This window comes from Magnolia sinica, chromosome 2, assembly GCF_029962835.1.
Source record: "Magnolia sinica isolate HGM2019 chromosome 2, MsV1, whole genome shotgun sequence".
Lineage (NCBI taxonomy): Eukaryota > Viridiplantae > Streptophyta > Magnoliopsida > Magnoliales > Magnoliaceae > Magnolia > Magnolia sinica.
In genome coordinates this window covers 97,715,441-97,721,118 of record NC_080574.1, presented here as the reverse complement: position 1 = coordinate 97,721,118, position 5,678 = coordinate 97,715,441, and the positions used below count along the sequence as shown (strand labels likewise).

Sequence of the window (5,678 nt, the reverse complement as noted above, 5' to 3'; positions counted from 1 at the left end):
GCTTTGAAAGTGGTAAGCACTTTGATACTCATATGAGTACAACTCTTAAGCTTTCTAAAGATGCAACATGTAAGAGTGTAGTCCTCGGTTATATCACAGTATGATTGGTAGTTTTCTACATTCAACCGCGAGTCGACCTGATATAGCATTCAGCGCAGGTATCTGTGCTAGATATCAATCAGATCCTAAGGAATCTCACCTGATTGCTGTCAAGAGGATTATTAGGTATGTCGAAAGTTTGATTAATTTAGGCCTGTGGTATCCACATGATACTAATGTTCATTTAGTTGGTTATTTGGATGCTGACTGGGCTGGGAATATAGACGATAGGAAATCCACTAGTGGTGGTTACTTTTATGTTGGGAACTGTTTGGTTTCCTAGCATAGCAAGAAACAAAGTTCCGTATCCCTATCCATAGCTGAGGCTAAATATATCGGAGTCAAAAATGATTGTACTCAGCATGTGTGGATGAAAAGAATGTTAAATGATTACGGCATTGCGCAAGATACAATGATTTTATATTGCAATAACTCTAGCGCAATCAATATCTCCAGGAATCCCATCCAGCATTCCTGTGCCAAACATATTGACATTCGATATCATTATATTCAGGAATTAGTGGAAGATAAAATTATTTCATTGGATTATGTTCAAACTGAAAATCAACTTGCGGATATATTCACTAAACTATTTGACAGAAACAGGTTCTCTAAATTGAAAATGGATATTAGTATGAGTGATTTGATTTGAGTTTATCATGTTTGCATGTTTTATTTTTATTTTTTTTACAAACTTTCAGATTTTAAAAATTAATAAAATTGTGCATTATTTTTGCTTGCACGACTGGTCGTGTACATGCTCGACCAGTCATGGCATGACCGGCCGAGCATGTACTTGACCAGTCGTGGTGCGTGGTTGGAGGGCTTTTTAATGTGTGAAAAGCACTTTTTCTCCATTTCTTTCTTCTTCTTCTTAAGCTCCTTCTCCGACCGGTTGAACCCATCTTCAATTGCTACTTGGTATGTGCATCATTTTCATTTTTCTTTCAGATTTGGGTTCCTTGATTGTCATATAGCCTGATTCTTATCTTTACTTCAAATTTCCTTGTGATTTCCTAGGTATTTTAGGGAAAATTTTGTTGGATTTGAAACCCTTAAATCCTTTCTGGCATTTTCTTATTTACTCTTGCAATGAAAGGTAGATCGAAGAAAAAACCTACTCGAGCATCTTCTTCTCGTTCCATTTTGGTGCGTACTCTTCGACCACTCGAAGAGGACCCGGAATATGTGTAGGATATCCATCTCTACAACATAATTGTTGAGCTGACAGTTAATGCAAACCATCTTGTTCAATTCAACATTATTCCCCTCCTTGTTGTTGTAGGATGGGATAACATTCTAAATTGGGGCGAATTGGCATACAGCTCCATTGCTCAAGCTATGTATGCGTGTATAGGTGATGTTTTTATTAAAGATTTGACCTTCACTATCATGCTTAGAGAAGGTTCATATAAAGTAGATCGTCACTTAATTTCTAGGTTGATGGACATTCAAGTGAATGATGAAGGAATTCCTATTCCAACATTGGTTGAAAAATAGAATGAGTCGGAAAAAATGTTTATTAACCAAAAATTTATGCAACATGGACTCGGAATGGAGTTTTGGGAATGTGCTCTGGGCCATTCATATGTTGCCCAGATACCGAGTTGTACGTCGCATTTTTTCCAATGTATATCCTAGATCTGGTAACAAGGCCGAACTGACTACCTTTATGGTGCATATTCTTCATTCTATTATATCTGGCATTTTGGTGTGTCTTCCTTCATTAATCTGCTATTTTATTATCCAATTTCGACTTCATCCGAGGCATCGTGATATTCCATTTGCTTATTTGGTGATCACCCTTGCTTTACACTGTTCTGTGGTCATGCCACCTAGAGAAGCTCCTACTTCTTATCTTCCATCAACAATTCAAATATCAACAAGATGAATTTGAAGTTAGCACCTGGTCAAATTAATAGGAATGCTGGAAAAGTTAGAGAAGAAGTTGGAGAGGAAGATGTGCTACTAATTGACGCCAATATGGATGATATTTTTAATAAATTAAAATCTGATGATGTTGAGGCTGATCCTGATTTTCAGTCTTCTAGTTTTGATGAGCGCCTTCGCTCACTAGAAGAGAAGGTGGATGGACTAAAAATTTTCCAAGATAATTAAATGAAGTATATGTGTAAGTATTTTAGACGCATAAATAAGGGATTACACTAGATTAATCCATCTATTCCACCTACCTCTTCATCTGGTTCTGATTAGTTCTCTTCCTTTTGTTGGACTTGTATTAACTACTTAACTTTACTCTTCTTAGTGACTCTTGTATTTGGACATGTTTAATTGTGTGTGATGTGGTTACTGTATTTTATTATGTTTTAATTTGCTAACTTTCATACTCTTTCGTACTTTCTTCACATATTTAGATTCCACATTCCCATATTTTTCATCTTTTCTTCCATTATCATTTTGTGACAAAAATGGGGAGAAATTGGTGTAGTATATGATTGCTTATTTGCTCAATCTGTTTGTTTGTGGTTTGAGAGTGGATGTAGAGATGTAGATATGCATGTGACACTGTGGAAATTTTTTTTGGATATGTATATGTATGTCTTAATACAGGTCTCTATTGAGCTCAAGTTGAGGGGGAGTTGATTGAGGGGGAGTTGTGATTGTTGGATTTAATATAAACTAAGTGAATCTGTATATTATAATAGGTTAATCTTCTATAAGTTGGTTTTGTCACAAATTTGACAAAGGGGAAGATTGTAAGTGCTATGTTGTAAATCTAGCACCCTGTATTGTCAAATTTTGTTGTCCCAAAACACTTTAGAATGTTTGACTTGTTTTGATAGATGGAATGTTCACCTTCAAGTTCAAATACATGAAAATTTCACCTTCATTTGAAGATGAGCTTCATGTTATGTACATCGACATTTAGTGTGCTACAATTATGCATGTTCAACTGTGAGAACAAGTTGAAGTTCACCAAGTCCAAGTACTTAAGTTCAAGTGCACTATCTCAAGCTCAAGTTCGAGTGCATCACTTACTCAAGTTTAAGTTCAAGCTCAAGTTCAAGCTTAAAGCTCAAGTTCAAGCTCAAATACATTTGATCAAGCTTAAGTCTCAAGTCACATGCTCAAGACATAAGTTTGAGACATAAGCTCAAGTATACGAGGTCAAGCTTCATGTGATTCAAAGTGTCTTATCTATAGAAGCGACCGATGTTTCAATTTCAATACTCACATTTAAGGTATACATGACCCTAGAAAGACCTTATGATTAGGTCATTATCATTGCATGTTTAATTTGGGTCATAGTACTTATTTTAGGCTTTGCTTCGACCTGTCCTAGTCTTGGTTTGACTAGTCCAGGCACTGGCTCGACCAGTCCAGGGTCTTTCTCAACCAGTCCAGGATTTTACTCAAAAAATCGGATAAGGTTGTTTGGTCTTCGACTAGTCAAATACCCTGCTCGACCGATCGCGGAGTTTAGCTCAACCAGTTGAGCAGGACTCGACTCAAACTCCAGCAATGCTAATTAATTCACTCGACCAGTCGAGCGCTGTGCTCGACCAATCGAACTGGCCTCTCTATAATTCAAGCAATCCACTTGACCAGTCGAGGGTCTGTTTTATCTGATCGCGTCAGAAAATTTGAAAATTGGTTATTGTCAGGACCAGTCGAACCAAACCATAGACTAGTCCAGGGAATTGAATTGCGACCTATAAATAGAGGACATTTCTAAGATTTTTTTTATTCATTCCAAGCCAATTCAAGCCACCACTCTAAGAGATAAGTCCCCGCTATTGTGAAGCTATTGTGAGGTATTTAAAATTTATTTTAAATAGCTTTTTGGTTTCTTAATTTCTTGATCTCTTGATTCCATTATATTTGATATAAAAGCTGATTTTACTTTAACCCTTTTTGAGATCCAAGAAATTGAATCCAAGTAGCCAAAGGTTGGATTTAATTTAAAATTCATCTAGACCTAGAACCCCTTCATTTGTGAGATTGAACTTTGAACATATTCATCTACAAAGAAGCAGTTCTACCAGCTACATCAAAGAACATTCTTTAGATAAGTATTGTATTTCAATTTTCTATATTTTTGGTTTGTGAGATTCAGCTAGGAAAATCTCTATTTATGTTTTTGACTGAGATCAGCTAGGAAAATCTCAGCGTGGGGTTTTTTATTGTGTAGACTCATTAAAAAATACATCTGTAAAGGTTTTAAGGTGAACCATGGAAAACCTTCTTTCTTAGTGAAAACCAATATCCCGTGGGTGTTGATATTGGGAGTGGAGTAATTGTGTGGCTGTTTGCGAATAGTTAGTGTATACACATGAACCAGTATAATTCTTGGAGTTGTGGTGGATGTTTGTATTTGATTGTGTGTGTGAATGTTGTAATCTATTTTATACTTTTGTGGTGAATGTTGTAATAGTTAGGTTTATTTCTTTTGCATCTGTATCAGTTTGAGTTTTTTATACTTACCGACATTCTAGAAATCTGGTTGTCCTACCATAAGCCATTGGTTTTTGGTGTAAGGTTGTCCTTAGAACAACGTTTGTATCAAGCTCTCAATACTTGTGCATTTGAGGTTGCTTTAGATATCTGCTGTTTGAGTTTATTTTTCACATTTTATTTTTTATTTGGCATTATCCTATTCACCCCCCCCCCCCTTTAGGACTTGGAGTTCGCCCTTTTCAAGATGTCAGACCATCATAGAAAAAATGTGTAATGCGCCATGTTTCAAAACCATGTTGTGGGCATGAACTAACCAGATCCTTGAACCACTCCCAACATTGGAAGAACGTTTCATCCTCCTTTTGGGCGAAGTTCATGATTGACTTTCTAAGGGTGTTCATTTTATGATGTGGAAAAAATTTATTTATGAACTCCCTTATCATGTCATTCCATGTGCCAATAGATCAGGGACGTAGTGAATGTAACCACGTCTTAACCTTCTCTTTCAAAGAAAAGGGAAAGTGTTTCAGCCTGACCGTATCCTCAGACATGTTGGAAAATATAAAGTGGCTATGATCTCATCAAACTCTTTCAAGTGCAAATATGGAGATTCATATTTAAGTCCATAGAATTTTGGAAGGATTTGGATCATCCCTGACTTAATGTCCATATGTCCCGTATTTTCTAGAAAAACCATGCATGAGGGTGTACTCACCCTCGCCGGTTGTAAATAATCTCATAAAGTACGAGGCAGGGGTGCTTGATTCACCTCATTCTCATCCTGAACTTCCTCAACCCGAGGCTGAGGTTGTCTTCCTGGTTGATTTGTAATCATCACTTCAATTAACTCAGAGTATCTCGAGTAGTGGCTAATCCTGTGATGGATATATAACCCCTTAATCAATCCTCCTTCACTCAAAAGACATCGAGTGTTATCACAGACCCACTTGGGCATGAAACACTCTCAGCCTCAATTTCAGATTCTAAACTAAACCTAAAAGAGAGAAACGAAATCGAAATCTATAAATAGAAAGAGAGACGGAAATGGGAAGAAGTAACCAAATTGGAAGTTCCTAATTAAAATCCTATAAAATAAAACAAAATAAGTCAGTTTCTAAAAATAGAATTCTAAATTTAGAAAGTTCCTAAAAATAAAAAAA

At 36.4% G+C, this 5,678-nt stretch overlaps 1 non-coding gene across 1 annotated transcript; it reads left to right on the top strand.

The window, feature by feature from the left end:
- The first annotated feature begins 4,806 nt into the window (after positions 1 to 4,806).
- Positions 4,807 to 4,913, top strand: LOC131238311 (small nucleolar RNA R71). Its single transcript, XR_009167714.1, has one exon. It is a non-coding gene; the product is annotated as a small nucleolar RNA R71 (small nucleolar RNA).
- Positions 4,914 to 5,678: the final 765 nt, after the last annotated feature.